The 12,573-nt window shown below is 36.3% G+C and overlaps 1 protein-coding gene across 10 annotated transcripts in view; it reads right to left on the bottom strand.

The window, feature by feature from the left end:
* The window catches only part of TENM3 (teneurin transmembrane protein 3), a 1,396,736-nt gene that overhangs the window by 1,335,088 nt on the left and 49,075 nt on the right, over nt 1–12,573 (bottom strand). For 9 of the 10 annotated variants that reach the window (XM_033060177.1, XM_033060178.1, XM_033060188.1 and 6 more), the window contains exon 2: nt 8,358–8,474. The gene's annotated coding sequence lies outside the window, so the exon portion shown is untranslated. Of the gene's footprint in view, nt 1–425; nt 572–8,357; nt 8,475–12,573 lie in introns of all 10 variants that reach the window. The other variant, XM_033060171.1, reaches the window with a different exon arrangement.

Here is a 12,573-nt window from a genome sequence, read left to right as displayed (position 1 = left end):
CTAAACCACTATGTATTTAATAAACACATAGCTTGGTCTGGTGCAGCTGACAAGAGAGGGAAAATTCAATATATTCTGGGCTACTGTGCAAGCACTTCCATTGCAATGGAGGAGGAATGAAGGAAACCTATTGCAGGTTTATCACTCAAATATAATGAAAAAACGCAATTGTGAAGTGAAAAACTTGATTAAAGTTTACCAGAAAATGAAGGTAGGCAATAAAACTCAGTTACTAATGATGTGTGCATACAAAACTATGAAAATGGATGTGCATATACATACACATTAAAAGCATGCAAAATATATACATCTATATATTTAATTAGATTTGAACACATTTTTAGAAAACTAATACTTACATTTGCTTTGCTACTACCAAATGATGCATCTCATCTGGTTTTACTAAATATTAAACACATACTCACAGCATAGTACAGCATTCCTACACCAGTTTTTTTTCATCTTTTCATTTCCTAATTTCCATTCCTTTCAGGTGAAAATCGCTTCAGTAAAACAGATAATTGCTTCTGCTTTGCAATGTCAAACAGTTTGCCTCAGGTTATGGCAGTGTCTAAAATTAAGATGGGAAAGAAAGTTCTCATTATCTTTCTCTGTTTTGAGCAACCTTTCATCTCACTCTCTTTGCTGGTGTCCAAAGTCACACTCTCCCTATTGTTTATTCTTTTCTACAGTTGTCTTGCATTTAGTTACAATTTCAGTTGTTCTCTTCCCCACAATTCTTCACCTTCAGTCTCAGTTATGAATGCTAACATTTTACAATGGCTAAGGAGGAAACCTAGAACACATGCAATTCAGTTGCTCAGTCCCCACCATTTTCAGTACCAGTCATAAATCTTTATGTCCTTCTACTTAGTTTTTATGCTAAACATTCTTCCACATCTTGAAACAGAAAAACAAAGACTCCTTTGAGACTACTTATAGATACACTCTATTCTTAAAATCTTGAAAAGACTTAAGATAAAACTGTCATTCATTTCCATATGCATATTTTCCATAGTCTTGCCTTAACTGTCATCTCTTGGCAATGAAGTTCTAAAACTGTGTCGTCGCTATTAAAAAGACAAAGTACAGACTGACAAATGTGAGGCAATGATAACATACAATGGCTCCTGCTGCTGGGCTATCAAATTTTAAAAGCACCAGTGAATCAACCAATCATTATGAGCCTCCTTCCATGGTTACCATGAAACTGTGCTTTTATGCTGGAAGGACTGAAGAACAGTTTTCAGTTTTCTATTCAAGGAAAACTAGGGCATGGTGCTGATAATGCCAAGGTTGTGGGGTTGATCCCTCTACGGGCCATTCATTTAATGCTGGACCAGCTAATCCTTGTGGGTCCCTCCCAACACAGAATGTTCTGTGGTTCTGATGTGTAAATTTTAGGCCTCCCTTCAGTGAATAGCATGGCATGATTGGGATCTTCTGCTGAATATGTATTTTTGGTTTTTTACAGTCTAACCCAAACAACCAGATGTTAAACCCCCAACAAAGACATTATGTGTCAGCTTATCTATACATAACTTTCTTTTTTCTGTATTTGTGGAATTTAGTGATATTTAATAGAAAAAAACAAAGCTATCTCATGTAACAGGTTGTCTAAACAGATTCTTTGCTTTTCCCAGATGAGTACTAACATTCTTTATTTTGACACCAGTAGTGAAGAATGACTTCTTGGTCCCATCAGAATGTTCTCTTACCAGTGAAATTCCAAATGGTTTTTGTAAAAACTGGAGAGACCAAGCCTCAAGGCATGGGCTCATAAGATTCTTTTTACTTTTGTTTCACAAATCCACAAGCATCTTGTTCACAGAACTTCAGTTAACAAAAAATATTATTTGTTTTAAAATACTGCCACTAGAATTAATCACAAATCTAATTGTTTGGTTACTTGAAATAGGTATTAATTAAATATTATTATTATCACAGGCTTATATTTTAATTCTGTGCTGCCCTAGCACACTTACATGGCAGAACTCAGCTCATATAACTGTCATTCGATAACATTTAAACATATTATTCAACTCTAAAAAAGATATAGCTTAAATAGTTGGACAAGTATCATAGTACTTCTTTATTACATTCTGCAAAGAGATTTCTTTGAGTAAAAGAGAAACAAGTGATTTCAATACTTTTGCAATTAGTAAAGTAAGAAGTTCAGATAAATGTAACTGATAAAAGCATTAGATTTAAAACTATGTTTCTATTTGTAGATTACCACTCAGATTTAACTGATATATAAAGAAATAATGCTAGCCATATCTAATGTTAAACTTAGTCAAAAATTATTCAAGTACTCTAGTACTCAAGTACTCTTATAATTTCACGATTATAAGCCACACCATTATGACTAAAATTTTGCTCTCACCCCAGAAATGTGGCTTACACATGTGAAAAATTTTCTGAAATTTCCAACCCCGGAAGTGCCAGCCAGGGTGCTGAGCCAAGCACCTGCCGGTAAAATTCAGGATTGTGCGATTGTTACAAATTGGTTATTCAGTTGCGCGGCAGGTGGAGGCAAGCTCCATGCCGGCAGCACGGGGCGGGGAGGGAGGCAGGGGCTCCGTGCTGCCATCCCCACGGCCTGGGGGGGAAGTGGGGTGCTCCCGCCCCCTCCTGCCGCCACCGCCACAGGGGCAGGCTCCACCCCTGCCTGCCGCCGCAGGAGCGGGGGGGAACCTTCCCCTCCTGCTGCCGCAGCCATGGGTGCCAGCGGGCTCCATCCCCGCCTGCCACCACGGGGCAGCGCCAGGCCGGGGCGAGTGAGCCCGGTGGCAGCAGCGGCCGGCTCCGAGCGGCCCCGCCGAGCGGCCCTGCCGAGCTGGGCCACCCAGCCCCGTCAGCAGCCCCAAGCCCGCACGGCCTGAGCCGAGCCAGTAAACCCCGCCATCCTGCAATTCTGTTACTATTTGGTAACTTTGTTGCACGTGGGTCCTCGCTGTGAATGACAGAGCGGCTTATAATCAGGTGCGGCTTATGTATGGACAAAGAACGAAATGTTGTCGACACCTGGAGATGTGGCTTATAGTCAGTGCGGCTTGTAATCGTGAAATTACTGTACTAGAAGCAAATTGAAGTAGAAGTAAAGCAGTAGAAGTAGAGAAGCAAATTGATTTTAAAATGCAATGACAGTGCAATAAAACTCTCAACATACATATATTTTCAAATTAGTTTTCAGCTATATGGATTTTCCTTAGTGATATAACAATATTTAATGAAAAATGCATCATTGTTCAGCAGTTTACATGGATGTCATTATACTAAATTTGGGGTTCTTTTTAAGTCTAAACAGAAGTAATGAGACCATGAAACATGTTTCAGTATGTTTTCTTATTAGTTAAAAATGTTTGGTGAGACATTTCAAAGCAATTTTTTCAAACTACTGGAAGCAATTACATTATACAGCACATTATTAGTATGTAGTGGTTTTCCTAAAAGTAAAAATGTACCAAAAATTAATTTATATATTACATATTTAGTTTATATTTAGAAGACTAAATACACTTTGCATACTTTGCATATATTTAGGTTCTATATTTATATAAAGTTTACAATCATATATGCATATTAAGGGTATTGTTAAAACTAGTGAATAACTTGTAAGCCTTGACTCATCAAATAAGTGCAATTATCAGAACACCATAAAAGATTCATTTCTAGTGATTTACACCCATCATATAGAAACATACTGATCATATAGAAGCAATGTCAGAGGAACAGATAGAATTTAATTTCAGATGGAGTGATCTCTGATCTCAGTTACTTTATTTAGCAACATGGAAGTTCTAAAGGGTTGAAGAAAATAAGACTGGTTTGGCTCTTATATTTTTGGGTATAAAATGTTCAAACAGATATAATGTTAGGAGATTCCTATAGAACACATGTTGCTGTCTTTTTGTTTGGGTTTTTTTCTAAGATATAACACACGGCCCAATTTTGTTATCTGTCATGTAAAGGTATATGTTAGATGATTCCACTTTTTTCAAAATGTTTCAGAGATTGGCTCAACGAGATGGTCAAGACAGTCTTGAAAATGCTTGTGGTATCTAACATGAGGGATTATTACACAGCTGAGAACGGAAGAAGCGAAGAAAAGGGAGCCAAGCTTAAGCCAGGAAATGCATAGAAAGTTCTTCTTTCTAATATAAATGTTTGCAACACTACTGGGTTGCAAAGAGAAGGAGATAAAATTCAGCAAGACCTTCATCATTTAATGAACAGAGATTAGTAGGATCATAATACATTTCCTAGACTTATGAACTCCTCCTGATTTCCAAATTCTGGCTATATGAGAAGTCTGTTGCAGTCATGGATCATTGCTTAAATTCTCTCATAAAATGTATTTACTCTGCTTTTCCCCCTGAGATGATAATCACATTTGACATTCTTGAAACTGAGCTGCTCTACGTGAACATACACCAGCATCTATCTACATGAAGAAAATAATCTAGATTAATTTGTGACAGTGAAAATTCAGAACAAAACAAAAAAAAAAAACAAAAAAACAAGAAAAACAACCAAACAAGGGAATAAACTTTACCTATTCCTTTAAGAGCGCAGGAAAGAGAGGGAGATTATTCCCTAATTCAAGGTAAAGCAATAAAGAAACAAATTAGCAAGCACAGTAGCCTGGGAACAATAAATATGTCCACTAAATTAGACACAGTGCATATGTGGCTGATAATTTAACACCGTGGAAGGGGATTACAAATCTGCAGTCGTGCAGTGAAACACTAAATTCCAAAAAGATTTAGTGCAAGCAACACAAGGTAGCATTAAACAGTTGACAAAATATAACAAGGAAAAAGCACACACAGTGTCAGAGATTTTATAATACTAAATGGCATGAGGCAATCTAAACATGTAGACATTGCATCATTCTTAGTGTTGGTTTAATCTCTACCCTTTCAAGCATCAGCTTGGCTGGCAGCTAGAAAAAAAAAAATTCATTAAGGACAGACTATCTCAAAAAATAAAAAGCTTTAGAGCAAGCTTTGACAATTTGAAAAATCAATTCATGTGCCCAGATTCATACTTTACAGAAATACAAATCCCTAACCTAATCTATTACAAAGTAGGATTAGAAATAAATCAAGTGGTTTTGATAGTTTCCTGAACTACTTTAATGCTGATCTCTGTTGAAGAGTTATATTATTGTGAATCTCACACAGATTAATATTTTATACTTCTAGGAGTAGCTTTTCAGGCTAGGACTGAGACAAATAGCCTGGAAATGAAATCATAGGATGTCCTAAAAGCATTTGCTGTTGCTAACCAGGTTTCATTAACTACTTCTGGTCATTTTCCATTAAAATGACAAATCTTAAAAAAAGACTAGAGTTTTCTATTTTAGCATGGGAGGTAAAAAATAAAAGAAACAACAATTAAAACTAATTTGATAAAGTCAGCAAACACACGTAGTATTGACATTTATCACAAAATGATTCCACAAATATTACCAAAAAATATTTCAAAATAAGTGTGTTGATGAAAGGGCACATACATGGATCTTCCATCTATTTATAATACTGAGTGAATTTTCTTAAGTGTTTCAAATTACAATTTCCTAAATTCAAAAATGTTCTCTTGCCTACCTAGGCTTTGTCAATAAAAACCAAATGAAAAACCAAACCACCAGACTATAACATATTCGCAATAAAGCTTTGTAAGAACAAAATTATTTGAATGGCATTATCTGCTATTTGTCTTATTCTATATTGCCATTTTTTCCCCACTGAGTGCTAATAAGTGCTTGCTGTTGAAGAGGTTTACATTTAACATCTGTCAGTTGTATCCAGAAGTAGCACCTACAGGGAACTGTCAAATAGATTGCTATTCTCCTCTGTAGAACCAGCAAATCTGTCTCACATCATTTACATACAGATAGTTATAAGCATTCATCATTTCATTATGCTGACTGCCTCACTATTCTAATGTATAATTTCTCTTTAATGAGCCTCAAAAAATACAATATTCCTTGATTTATGACTGCTTAACTGAAAAATTATACAGATTGACAAAAACTCATCATAAAGCTTTTCTTGTGTTCCCACTACCTTGCACTTTAAATTTAAAAATTACTCTCGAGCTAATTTCATTATTTGCTTCTTTGACAAAAGAAATTATCAAATTTTACCATACTAGGCTTCACAATCATTACTGTTTTAATAAATATACTTTCACTTCCATAAGAAACCAGTATAGAATTCGACAAATTAAAATTGATCAGTTTTTGTCCAAGAAATAAATGTATTGGGCAATCTGTTTCAATATTATTATATGCCAATTACTGTATACTTCCTTAATTTTCATGTGGAATACTTCTGTACTAGTCATGCAAGAGTGACTCATAAATGAGCCAATTTACATGTTCAAGTCAATTGAACCATGGTTTATTGTATGAACTTCAATTATTTTATACACAAATGTTTAGCACTGAAAAACAACTCTGCCATTAAAAGCACACTGAAGTAATACAAACATACTTAAAACACCAAACAGAAAGCTGAGAACAAGAGGCAATCACTTCGTTAATTTGATTTCAACTTCCCAACTGCATCTCCCTGTGTTTATAGATACATCAGGTTTTGAATACCCAAGTTGAAAAGGTTTACCAACTGCTCATGGTGGCCATTAGAAGCAAGTATGTTCACAAAGTATGAGAAAACTTATGATGCCTTGTTTCTAACATAACTGCAATTACAGCTGAATGCTCTTAGCATGTGAGAAAATGTCGATCTCTGACTGAAGTTTCTTCCATAATAGAGATAACTGCAATTTTTTATTCCCTCCTTTACTACAGTTTAAGCTTTCTGTATATACATTCAGACAGTTTGCAACTCACTTCTGCTCAGCCTTTTTTTTTGCATAGAAGTTTTAGAAACACCACAGTGAGACCTTTCCCTCTTTTCAAATGCCGCTCCTCACAGAAGATTCAAATGTAATGAGTGCAGATATACAAATGAGCACTAATGTAACCTTACACTGCTTTATCTCAAAGCATCACTTCCTATTGCCAAATCATGAAACCAGACTACAAAGGCTATCCATTCAATGCAGTAGAGATGCACAGAGATTTAAGCAACAGATGGAAGCCACATTCCCTAGATCCCTGCAAAAAAGTCAACTTTAAGTGAGAAATGAAAGAAAACAATACAATCCTACTGAATATTCAAGAGCAGTTTCAGTAGATGAAAATATGTTATAACATGACAGAAAATAGAGTGCACAAATGACACTGATATGTTTGACAATGACAAGATAAATGCTCAATGCAGTAAAAAAAAAAAAAAAAATTCATCATTTTGGACTCCTGTTTTAGTTTCTTTGCACTGAATATTCCAGCCAACATTAACATCTGAATTTCAAAGAATCAAACTTCTAAAGAAGTTTGGTACATCATAGTAATATAGGTATATTGTTCCCTCATCAGCACCATGTGTTTTTGTCATCAAGGAGAATTCACATATCTACACATTTCAACAATATAAAATGGCAGCCTACCAAATAACCCAAGAAAAAAAAAATTACAAATTTTCTTTACATTAATAAATCACAATGATTCCAAAAATTGTTACTTTGCATGTGGAACTTGCAACTCTGAATCCAGAAAACTAGTATTTCAATCCAAATACCTGTTGCCAACAGGCCTTAATTTATAAACCCAAATACTTAATGAATTCAAAATATCTCAAAAGATCCATTCTTTCCCATAACAATAGAAATTTATATCTCAGCCAGTAGTAGAAATAAAATCCAATTAAAAAAATATTCAATATTTACTAATCACAACATATCCTTAGACTGTCACTCTGGCCATCTCAGAGCTGTATTTCTGTATCTCAACAACCTATGAGGCACAGAACCAAGGGCAGCCATGGACAATGTTTATGCTGTCTGTTAGTGTTCATATTGTGTATCTCTAGCTGGAAGATACTATGACTACTTGTTATCTTAGTGACACAGAGAGAAGTTGATAAGAAGAAATACTGATACCCCTATAATCCCTTCATGTTACAATTCTATTTCTTGCTTTTCTTGCCTTACAAATTCATTATTTCATCTCTTACAGTATACAGAGTTACCATTCCCAAAAGCTGACTAATAATGCCTGTGACTCATGATTTTCCTACCTCAATCTGAATTTCAGAAAAGGCAGTGGAGGAACATCAGAACAAGCCTTAAGCCTTCACATTGTTCTTTCTTATGTGTTCATATAAATATTTACAATTGTTTCTCTGGTAGAATACTAAATTAGCCATTTTACTTGTAGAGTATTGAATTACACAGAAATCTAACAAAATTTTATAATATGTTTCCCACTGATTGAACCTACTTACAGGAGGGTGGTGTTGCAAAAGGATTCAATACTTCAATCAATGTAGTCTGTACAACAGAAGAAAATCCAGAGTGTGTTCTGCTCCTGTGATGAATTTTCTATCTTTCTGTAGCTACACCTAGGAAATAACCAGTACAGTGTTAGTGCAACTAACTACAGAAAATAACATAAACCAAATAATCAGAAATGAAAAAAAATTAGAATATGCCAAACAATAATTTATGGCAAAGTCCATACGATTATTCATCAATCTGGAATTTTAGAAGACAAAAGTTTAAATTCTGTCCTCATTTAATTCTGTAGTTCCCAAGTGATTCCAGAGTTCTTCAATCTCAAGACTGCCAAGTAGAAGCAAACAGATGTTAACATTACACCTAAACAGCCATCTGGTAGCCTGAGAGGAGAAACATAATGACTGCAGAGGGAAGAGGTCCAGACGTCCAAACCAGCTCAACCATGTTTCCACTCAGTATGTAGAACAACTGGAGTATATAGAATATATGAAGTAAACAGTCAGGTTTATTTAAAAGTAGAGTTAATTCATAATTTTTGTCTCTCAGCAGAAGCAGAAGAAGCAGCTTCTCTTCCTTTGGATTCTTATTTGCATACTTGGCAGAATGCTACAGAAAGCAGAAGAGCCAGAAATAAGGCATTAAGACGGACTGTTTTGTTTTTTTTAAAGGGGGCTAGGTTCAGATGTATCATCACATCCAAAACAGTACTGACAAGGGCTGGTAGTACTCCCGTTAAGTATCTGAAGTCAAAGCTGAACCACCATTTAGGCTTTGCTGCAAATTAATCCCTTGTCATATCTAAATGAGTTTATGCTGATCTCCTTTCTTAACAATTTTATATATTGCTACCCTCATTCATCCCATTTTTTAGGTTGAATAAACTTGGCTCAGTCTTCTTTTGATGCCTTTAATGTTTAACTTAATGAATGATCAATAACCAGGTACATTTTGTTTATCCTTTTATAAACTTAGATAGCTTGAGCCTCCAAGCTGTTTTACTGGATCCTTACACATTATGCTTCTAGAGATCTGTAGAGATCAAGTGGATCTTATTTCAGCAGTGTATATCCCTTGTGCCTTTGCCACAGACTATCAGTCCAGTACATAGAAATGTTTGTCATGCTTCAAATTCATAAAGGGTGATAGAGGCATGCAGTGTTTTCAGATTTGTCAAAAGATGTCTGCCAGGCATTTTAGCACATCTTGAGCTCTGCTATTACTGAAATAAAGGAAGAAAAGCACTTGTGTAAGAAAGCAAAAAATATGGTACTGGTCACACATGTATGTATATGGCATCATAAATATGCTGCCCCCATATTCTTCCCTGAGGCATTAGAGGGAATTCCCCATCTTGCATTTGTGCTGTTAAATGTTCCTACTTAGTGCTTCTTGCTCTCACCAAATTGAATTCTATTATTTTCTAGCATTTCTACAATTTATCGGGATTATTTTAAGCCTTGGACAGTAGCAATATTAGCATCTACTCTATCTCCAAAACTACCAACAATGCCATAGAATAATATTACACCCAGTGCAGAACTTTACAGAATTATACTCTTCCCCCCACCCCAGTTACTGTGGAAAAGAATGATTGCAAATAAATATAGCATCTTTTTAACCCAAAAAACTTGAATAATACTTTTAGTCTAATCTTATCTAGATCACAGTTCCCTAACTTGCTTAAAAGAATGCTATGTATAATTATCAAAACTGTAGTTTATAAAAAGAAAATCATATCTTCTTACCCTTAAGGCTTGTTGCAGTTTTTGAAGAGACAAAATTGGACTGCCTTATTCCCTAGAAATCTACACTGTTCAATCTCAGTATCTCTTGCAGATGCGTACAAAGAACAGTTTGATAATTTCAGGTCCCTCAGGGAAATTCAGGTAAGAAATTATGCACAATTCCTTGGCTATTTCTTCAGGTCTTACTGCCAGACCTTCTCTGAGCTTTTGAAATTACACCACTCTTAATTTCTCAAATGTGATGATACTATACATCACATCAAGATTTGTTCATTCCTTCATGCATATCTTGTGACTCTATAAATCAAATAATCTTTATACCTAAGACCCAAATAAAATAAAGTTCTAGCTGAGCTTAATCTTGCAGTTAGATAATTTGTATTTATTTTTATGAGAAGTTCATATTTTTTGTGTAACTAGTTTGTTATATTTACTAAAATCATGGGATTCTAACGTCACCCATCTGATATTCTAATACTGACCCCTGAATCTTCCACTGCTTTCTATACAGAGTCAGCTAGGTTGGAAAAGACACTTCTTACCTCACACAAAGAGACTAACAGAATGTGAAATAGTTAATTAACTGTTTATGCTAAGTTTTTAAGGTTTTACATAATTGTGGGTAGATTTGTCCCACCAGCTCCTTTGATCTTTCAGTGAAGATTTCCTTTAAAAGCATCTTTAGCTGTTTAGCTTGCACTATTTTTCATGCACAGAAGAGATTTTCCAGATTTCTGAGTATGTTTAAAAATGAAAATGCAGTCTGTTACGTTTTTTAAAAATAACTGATTTTCAAAATGGATGTTTCTGTTTTGGGACATCTATATTAAATTGCTGGGTGAAGTTCTTTAAATAGAGAAGTATATACATTAGATTACAGGAAGGTATAGTAATTTCACGATTATAAGCCACACCATTTTGACTAAAATTTTGCTTCCAAAACCGGAAGTGCAGCTTACATTCAGGAGCAGCTTATATATGAACAAATTTTGGAAATTTCCCAACCTGGAAGTCCGAGCCAGCAGCAGCCCCGAGCCGAGGTGGAGCCTGCCTGGCCCCGGGCAGCGGCAGGGCAGTGGCGGCGCAGCAGCAGTGCTGCCCGGCCCCGGGAGGCGCAGTGGCAGCACCAGCTGGGCATGCCATTCTCCCTCTTCCCTGCGGCACCGGCCAGGGACGCCCCTCTCCCTCCTCCTGGCAGCACTGGCCGGGCATGCTGCTCCCCTGCCTCCCGGTGGCACCGGCTGGGCACACCACTCCCCTGTCTCCCAGCAGCAGCAGCGAGTGGGGCTGGGGCCGCTCCCTGGCAGCCGCCCCGAGCAGGGCCGAGCCAGTAAACCCGTGATTCTGTTACTATTTGGCAACTTTGTGAAAGTTGCACAGGGATCCTCGCTGTGAACAAAAGTGCGGCTTACAATCCGGTGTGGCTTATTTATGGAGGAAAAACAAAACATTGCTGACACCCCGGAAGTGCGGCTTATAATCGGTGCGGCTTGTAATCATGAAATTACTGTATTTTAATTATAGGGAAGAACACAGAAGACAAAACCAGGTAAATCTAAGACCACTCAAAACAAGAGTCTCATTTGCCCAGGTTCACCTGTGCCATTTTACAGGAAAGATAATACAGGGAGGTCTCAGTTAACCATGTGCACATGAGCACATGACGATCTACATGACATAGCCTATTCCTCAGCTGATTTCCTAACAAGCTAAACTTAATACCAAGTTGTTTACCCTGTCACAGAAACTGGTGCAGGATATTGTTCTTCTTGAATAAATTAATGAACATGTTCACTGCAGCAAATGATTTTATATGCCTTTGTTACCCATATTTTTCAGCTTCTCTGCTACTCCAGCTCAGTTACCCCCTTCTCCTTCTCAACACTTCATCGTTTCTGATCTATAAGTTTAATCTGCTTTCTTTAATATTAGGATGGAAATTAGGGACTACAACTTTTCACAAGTCATAGTAGGCATTTTATACTTTTAGAGGATTATTAACAAAAATATAGTCCACTGTCTAAGTAAAGTTTAAAATAGGACAGTAAGCCTAAAAGAAATGTGCTGCTTAAACAAAGCCTTGGGATAGTTGTCCCTTTGGCATATGAGAGCAATGAGAAATATCAGCTATCCCTGGTGAGAAGACTATGTTAACATCTGTATCTCATTTTAAGTACTAGATTAATTTTTTTCATAAGACTTTCTCTGGTTTCTCTGCTCTGTAATATTCCACCCTTAACATATAAAATGACCCTAAGAAAAGCAGTTCAGCCCTGTAATTCTACTACTTCCATGATAATAGCATCCCAGATAAGGAATATCTATCAAATGTGTCAGAACATTATCTGTTCATTCCAGTCTCCTTTTTTGCCTTATTTTTCTTATCTTCCAGCAGCACATGCCTTGGCTTCTACTCAACATCATTCACAAAGCTCATAGATAAATAAACCAAATAAAT

This window comes from Catharus ustulatus, chromosome 5 (genome assembly GCF_009819885.2).
Source record: "Catharus ustulatus isolate bCatUst1 chromosome 5, bCatUst1.pri.v2, whole genome shotgun sequence".
NCBI classification, from domain to species: domain Eukaryota; kingdom Metazoa; phylum Chordata; class Aves; order Passeriformes; family Turdidae; genus Catharus; species Catharus ustulatus.
Note: the sequence above shows the minus strand (reverse complement) of the source record. Positions and strands in the feature narration are given on the sequence as shown.